This window comes from Bos javanicus, chromosome 6, assembly GCF_032452875.1.
Source record: "Bos javanicus breed banteng chromosome 6, ARS-OSU_banteng_1.0, whole genome shotgun sequence".
NCBI classification, from domain to species: domain Eukaryota; kingdom Metazoa; phylum Chordata; class Mammalia; order Artiodactyla; family Bovidae; genus Bos; species Bos javanicus.
In genome coordinates, this window is record NC_083873.1 from 11,937,179 (window position 1) to 11,943,427 (window position 6,249).

Genomic DNA, 6,249 nt, shown 5'->3' on the forward strand with positions numbered 1-6,249 from the left:
AAATTTCTGTATCAATTAAATACGGAAAATAGAATAGTTTCCCCATATATCTGATGTATAGTCAATTAAATTTTCTGCTGGAGTTTCTTTCATTTAAATTGTTAAGCTCTCCAACTTCAACTGGATGTGTTTTTGCCTTGGTGTGTGCTAATTATTCTTTTTTTTTTTTTTTGCTATGGTTACATAATTATCCAAGTATGTTTATCTCTCTGTTTTTAATCCTTTCTTCCATTTTGAAAAGTTTATTTTCATATATGTATCCATTTTTGGCCTCTCCTTGCTTTCATTAATCAGCATTTAATTATTATTGTATAATAATATGTTCTATTATCTGGTTAGGCTGGGTCTTCCCATTGCTCTTCTTTTTGAGATTACCTCATGTTGAGGTTTTGATTGAATGACATTAAATTTAGAAATAAGTTATAATTTAGGAATAATTATTATAATAAAAGAAAATTAAAACAAATATTAAAATGCTTACAATTGTCACAGGGTTCTATGTGCTTTTCAAATATTAACTCATCTAATTCTCAGAATAACTTTGATCTATTTAATTATTGGCCCTATTTCTTCACTCTTACTATATCATCCACAGCTTTGTCATGGCCTAATGCTGTGAAAGTTCTGCACTCAATATGCCAGCAAATTTGGAAAACTCAGCAGTTGGCCACAGGACTAGAAAAGGTCAGTTTTTTTCCAATCCCAAAGAAAGGCAATGCCAAAGAATGTTCATACTACCGCACAAATGCACTCATCTCACACGCTGGCAAAGTAATACTCAAAATTCTCCAAGCCAGGCTTCAGCAATACGTGAACCATGAACTGCCTGATGTTCAAGCTGGTTTTAGAAAAGGCAGAGGAACCAGAGATCAAATTGCCAACATCTGCTGGATCATCGAAAAAGCAAGAGAGTTCCAGAAAAAATCTATTTCTGCTTTATTGACTATGCCAAAGCCTTTGACTGTGTGGATCACAATAAACTGTGGAAAATTTTGAAAGAGATGGGAATAGCAGACCATCTGACCTGCCTCTTGAGAAACTTATACGCGGTTCAGGAAGCAACAGTTAGAACTGGAGATGGAACAACAGACTGGTTCCAAATAGGAAAAGGAGTACATCAAGGCTGTATATTGTCACCCTGCTTATTTAACTTATATGCAGAGTACATCATGAGAAATGCTGGGCTGGAAGAAGCACAAGCTGGAATCAAGATTGCCAGGAGAAATATCAATAACCTCAGATATGCAGATGACACCACCCTTATGGCAGAAAATGAAGAGGAAATAAAAAGCCTCTTGATGAAAGTGAAAGAGGAGAGTGAAAAAGTTGGCTTAAAGCTCAACATTCAAAAAACAGGAGGAGAAGGGGACGACAGAGGATGAGATGGCTGGATGGCATCACCAACTCGATGGACATGAGTTTGGGTGAACTCTGAGAGTTGGTGATGGACAGGGAAGCCTAGCGTGCTGCAATTCATGAGGTTGCAAAGAGTCGGACATGACTGAGCAACTGAACTGAAGTGAACTGAATCCTGGGAAGGATGTATTTCCTACCCCTTGACTCTGGACTTTGTCATAAGATTTGCATTGGTGAGTAGGATGGAAAGAGATAAGCTGAGTATAGAAATATGCTTCCCAACTTAGCTTGGTCCCTTGTGCTCCAGTCATTGCCGTAAGAAGAATATGTTTCTATCCCACTGAACCAGGAGGGCCAGGAAACACTTAGAGCAAAGATGGCCCAATGGATGCACAGATTATAAGAGTAAATTATTGTTGCTTTTAACCATTGAGTTTTGGGGTGGTTTGTTAAGCAGTATTGTTTGGCAACAGCTAAGTAATAAGCCACAATATTCAATAGGCACTATTATTATTACCATTTTAAAAATGTGAAAAAATGAGGCAAAGAGAGGTTAAGTAACTTACTAGCTAGCAAATGGGCAGAATGGCTCCAGAGTACATGCTTTTAACTATCTTCACAATATTTGAGCCTTCATTTAAAAGAAAGTTTAGTCAAAACCGTATATTCTATTTTTTTCATCTTCTAATATAAATATATACTTTTCTTTATAAGGATGCCACACATCTCATCTAGTTTATTCTGAAATATATATTTGATGATTATCAGAGTTTATCTTTATAGATTTTGGACTAAAACTTTGTTTTATTTTTCAACCTACTTTGTTATCAATACTTTAAAACTTTAGAGCTCCGTCATTGTCAACGTTGGTAAACACATGAGAAAAAAGCTTTAGTAAGCTATTCACCATTTCTGTCCTTTATCGAGCCCATCTTTGCATGAAATGTTCCCTTGGTATCTCTAATTTTCGAGAAGAGATCTCTAGTCTTTCTCATTCTATTGTTTTCCTCTATTTCTTTGCATTGATCACTGAGGAAGGCTTTCTTATCTCTCCTTGTTATTCTTTGGAACTCTGCATTCAAATGGGTATATCTTCCTTTTCTCCTTTGCTTTTCACTTCTCCTCTTTTCACAGTATTTGTAAGGCCTCCTCAGACAGCCATTTTGCTTTTTTGCATTTCTTTTCCTTGGAGATAGTCATGATCCCTGTCTCCTGTACAATGTCATGAACCTCTGTCCATAGTTCATCAAGCAGTCTGTCTATCAGATCTAGGCCCTTAAATCTATTTCTCACTTCCACTGTACAATCATAAGGGATTTGATTTAGGTCATACCTGAATGGTCTAGTGGTTTTCCCTACTTTCTTCAGTTGAAGTCTGAATTTGGCACCAAGGAGTTCGTGATATGAGCCACAGTCAGTTCCCAGTCTTGTTTTTGCTGACTGTATAGAGCTTCTCCATCTTTGCCTGCAAAGAATATAATCAATCTGATTTCGGTGTTGACCATCTGGTGATGTTCATGTGTAGAGTCTTCTCTTGTGTTGTTGGAAGAGGGTGTTTGCTATGATCAGTGCGTTCTCTAGGCAAAACTCTATTAGCCTTTGCCCTGCTTCATTCTGCATTCCAAGGCCAAATTTGCCTGTTACTCCAGGTGTTTCTTGACTTCCTACTTTTGCATTCCAGTCCCCTATAATGAAAAGGACATTGTTTTGGGGTGTTAGTTCTAAAAGGTCTTGTAGGTCTTCATCAGATCAGATCAGATCAGATCAGTCGCTCAGTCGTGTCCGACTCTTTGTGACCCCATGAATCGAAGCATGCCAGGCCTCCCTGTCCATCACCAACTCCCAGAGTTCACTCAGACTCATGTCCATTGAGTCAGTGATGCCATCCAGCCATCTCATCCTCTGTCATCCCCTTCTCCTCCTGCCCCCAATCCCTCCCAGCATCAGAGTCTTTTCCAATGAGTCAACTCTTCACATGAGGTGGCCAAAGTACTGGAGTTTCAGCTTTAGCATCAGTCCTTCCAAAGAAATCCCAGGGCTGATCTCCTTCAGAATGGACTGGTTGGATCTCCTTGCAGTCCAAGGGACTCTCAAGAGTCTTCTCCAACACCACACTTCAAAAGCATCAATTCTTTGGCGCTCAGCCTTATTCACAGTCCAACTCTCACATCCATACTTGACCACAGGAAAAACCATAGCCTTGACTAGACGGACCTTTGTTGGCAAAGTAATGTCTCTGCTTTTGAATATGCTATCTAGGTTGGTCATAACTTTCCTTCCAAGGAGTAAGCGTCTTTTAATTTCATGGCTGCAGTCACCATCTATAGTGATTTTGGAGCCAAGAAAAATAAAGTCTGACACTGTTCCCACTGTTTCCCCATCTATTTCCCATGAAGTGGTAGGCCCGGATGCCATGATCTTCGTTTTCTGAAAGTTGAGCTTTAAGCCAACTTTTTCACTCTCCACTTTCACTTTCATCAAGAGGCTTTTGAGTTCCTCTTCACTTTCTGCCATAAGGGTGTCTTCATAGAACCGTTCAACTTCAGCTTCTTCAGCATTACTAGTTGGGGCATAGGCTTGGATTAGTGTGATATTGGATGGTTTGCCTTGGAAACGAACTGAGGTCATTCTGTCGTTTTTGAGATTGCATCCAAGTACTGCATTACGGACTCTTTTGTTGACCATAATGGCTACTCCATTTCTTCTAAGGGATTCCTGCTCACAGTAGTAGATATAATGGTCATCTGAGTTAAATTCACCTATTCCAGTCCACTTGAGTTCGCTGATTCCTAGAATGTCGACGTTCTCTCTTGCCATCTCCTGTTTGACCACTTCCAATTTGCCTTGATTCATGGACCTGACATTCCAGGTTCCTATGCAATATTGCTCTTTACAGCATTGGACCTTGCTTCTATCACCAGTCACATCCACAACTGGGTATTCTTTTTGCTTTGGCTCTGTCCCTTCATTCTTTCTGGAGTTATTTCTCTACTGATCTCCAGTAGCATATTGGGCACCTACCAATCGGGGGAGTTCCTGTTTCAGTATCCTATCATTTTGCCTTTTCATACTGTTCATGGGGTTCTCAAGGCAAGAATACTGAAGTGCTTTGCCATTCCCTTCTCCAGTGGACCACATTCTGTCAGACCTCTCCACCATGACCCACCCATCTTGGGTGGCCCCACACGGCATGGCTTGGTTTCATTGAGTTAGATAAGGCTGTGGTCCATGTGATTAGATTGACTAGTTTTCTGTGATTATGGTTTCAGTGTGTCTGCCCTCTGCTGCCCTCTAACAACACCTACCATCTTACTTGGGTTTCTCTTACCTTGGCCATGGGGGATCTCTTTACGGCTGCTCCAGCAAAGCACAGCCGCTGCTCCTTACCTTGGACGAGGGGTATCTCCTCATGGCCGCCCCTCCTGACCTTGAACGTGGAGTAGCTCCTCTCGGCCCTCCTGCACCCACACAGCCACCACTCTTTGGACGTGGGGTTGCTCACATCTTTTAAAAATGCATTTAAAAAGTGGCTGTATCTGTTAAGTGTCTGAGTACATGTTTAGGTGAAAATAAATAATCTACAGAAAAAAAGAAAATAGCGTTAACAGGCATGCTGTCTTACTGCTGCTGCTGCTGCTAAGTCACTTCAGTCATGTCCGACTCTGTGCGACCCCATAGACGGCAGCCCACCAGGCTCCCCCGTCCCTGCTAGGCAAAGACAAAACAAACAAAATCTTGTTTAGGGGTATGTGGTTTGCAAGTTAGGGCAATTCTGTCTATCCACATTGGGGAGGGTACAGAAAATGTCATATTTATGATGAGAAGCAATATAAATATTTCAAAGATATCCTGGTGCTACTCCCCATTTTTCTGCTCATCTGTGGCTTTCTTAGCTTCTCCATTTACAGATAGGCTTCTCACGTCCACTCCTTCGTTCCACCCTTCACCCCTGACCATCCAATACCCTTGGTGTGGCCACTGAGGAGCTCCAGGCCACGCTGTGGTACCTTATTCTGAGCCCCTCTCTCTGGTAGTGAGGATCCTGCCGGGTTACCCAGTTTTCCCTGCCAGCAAACTTTTCCATTAATGTTATCCAATTAAATGAAGTCATATCTGTGTCTCTTGTGCCTTTGTCCCTTGCGTTCCTCTTAGTTGATTTACTTCCTCCTTCTAAACTTTGAATGAATGCTCTCTTCCATCAGATGACATAGCCATTTGTTGTTGTTCAGTCGCCCAGTCGTGTCCAAGTCTTTGTGACCCCATAGACTGCAGCATGCTAGGCCTCTCTGTCCCTCGCCATCTCCCGAATTTTGTTCAAGTTCATGTCCATTGCATCAGTGATGCCATGCAACCATCTCATCTTCCTCCTCAGAAGGAGAAAATGGTGTCAGAGGACAGAGCCATAGCATAATTCTTTATCCTAAGGAATATATTACTGTAGAAATTTTATCCATCGTGACAGTTGCATGACTCTAGTCTTCACTCCCTAAAATCTCTCCCTAAAAACATCCTGGGATTTCTTTTCCTATATTTTTCATCATCTCTTGCTCTAAAACAAAAATCCTCAAGAGACTCGGTACTCTCAGGGTGAAACTACAATTCTTCAAACTTATCAACTGAGGCAATTCATTATTAGTCTATTTCTATAAATCCCAGAAATAACCTCAATAAGATTTAATAGAATATATTATCATGCTATGTCCTATTTAAAGGACCTCATCACTTCTGATGCCCCTGGAATCAAGTTCCAGCCCTTCATACCTTTTCAAAGCTCTTCAATATCTGGTGTCACTTGAACTTTCTAACATTATTTCCCAAACTCCTCCAGTCCAAATGTGTCTCAGCTGGTTGGTATTCTCTTTTCTTTTTCATGAAATGTCCTTCCTTTAACTT